Source organism: Dipodomys merriami, unplaced genomic scaffold (genome assembly GCF_024711535.1).
Source record: "Dipodomys merriami isolate MVZ:Mamm:240054 unplaced genomic scaffold, mDipMer1.0.p SCAF_203, whole genome shotgun sequence".
Lineage (NCBI taxonomy): Eukaryota > Metazoa > Chordata > Mammalia > Rodentia > Heteromyidae > Dipodomys > Dipodomys merriami.
Window position 1 is genome coordinate 1,327,352 of NW_027203416.1, and position 1,870 is coordinate 1,329,221.

Here is a 1,870-nt window from a genome sequence, read left to right on the forward strand (position 1 = left end):
ACCCTTAGATAATGTTATCAGAAAAAGAAGAGAATACACCCAAATACATAAACTCAGAGATGAGAATGGAAACATCACCACGGAAACAAGCAAGATTCTGAATTATAAGGGAATAATTCTCAAAACTTTATGATAATAAGTTTGAGAACTTGGCAGAAATGGACCTTTTCCTAGCAAATATTGTCATGCCAAATCTAAACCAAGATGAGTTAAACCAGTTTAACGGGCCCATATAAAGCACTGAAATAGAAAGAGCAATAAGAGACTTCCCAGCTAAGAAAAGTCCAGGACCAGATCGTTTTACAGCGGAATTTTACAAGGCCTGCCAAGCAGAGCTCACACCAATACTCCTCCAACTCTTCAATGAAATTGAAAGAGAATGTTCATTACCAAACACATTCTATGAAGCCATCATAACACTCATCCCTAAACCAGGCAGGGACTCAACAAAGAAAGAGATTTATAGACCCATTTCTTTGATGAAAAATTGATGCAAAACTTCTCGACAAAATTTTGGCCAATTGACTTCAACAATTCATCCAAAAAATCATACCCCACGATCAAACAGGATTCATTTCAGGGATGTAAAGCTGGTTCAATATACGCAAATCAATTAATATTATTCATCACATCAACAGAAGCAAGAATAAGAACCACATGGTTATCTCAATAGATGCAGAAAAACCATTCGACAAGATCCAACACCCCTTTATGATGAAGGTTTTGGAAAAATTAGGAATCCATGGAACATTCCTCAATACAATAAAGGCTGTATATGACAAACCTACAGCCAGTATTATACTCAATGGTGAAAAACTAAAGCCATTTCCTCTTTACTCAGGAACAAGACAAGGATGCCCACTCTCTCCACTACACTTCAATCTAGTATTAGAATGCCTAGCTACAGCAATAAGACAAGATGCAGACATAAAGGTGATCCAAATAGGGAAAGAAGAAATAAAACTCTCCCTCTTTGCAGATGACATGATCTTGTATTTAAAGAATCCCATAGACTCCACTCCCAAATAACTCAAGCTGATTCAAAACTTTGGCAAAGTAGCAGGGTATATTTTTAACCCTCCAAAATCAATGGCTTTTCTGTATGCCAACAATGAGAAAAGTGTGGCTGAAATTAGGAAAGCAACTCTATTTTAATAGCCCCACAAATAATAAAATACCTAGGAATTAACTTAACTAAAGATGTGAAGGACCTCTATGATGAAAACTTTAAAATCTTGAAAAAGGAAATCAAAACAGAACTTAGAAAATGGCAAAACCTTCCATGGTCCTGGATTGGAAAGACTAACATCCTGAAAATGGCAATACTTCCCAAGGTTATCTACAAATTCAACGCAATACCTATAAAAATTCCAACCTCATTCTTCAAGAAATTGAAGAGGCAATCCAAAAATTCATATGGAACAATAAAAGACCCTGAATAGCAAAAAGCTCCTCAATGGAAAGAACACTGCTGGAGGGATATCAATACCAAATTTCACACTTTACTATAAAGCCATAGTAATCAAAACAGCTTGGTATTGGCATGAGAACAGACCTTAGGACCAATGGAACAGAATTGAAAACCCAGAAATGAACCTACAGACCTATAGCCATCTAATCTTCAATAAGGGAGTTAAAAAAATAGAATTGAAGAAAGACAGTCTCTTAAGTAAATGGTTGGCAAAATTTTTTAACTACATGTAGATAACTAAAGCTAGATCCCTATATATCACCCTGCACCAGAATCAACTCCAAATGGATCAAAGACCTTGAACTCAAAGCAGACACTCTGAAAACATTACAGGATGGAATAGGAGAAACCCTAGGTCTCCTTGGCTCAGGCCGAAATTTTCTGAATAGAGACCCGGAA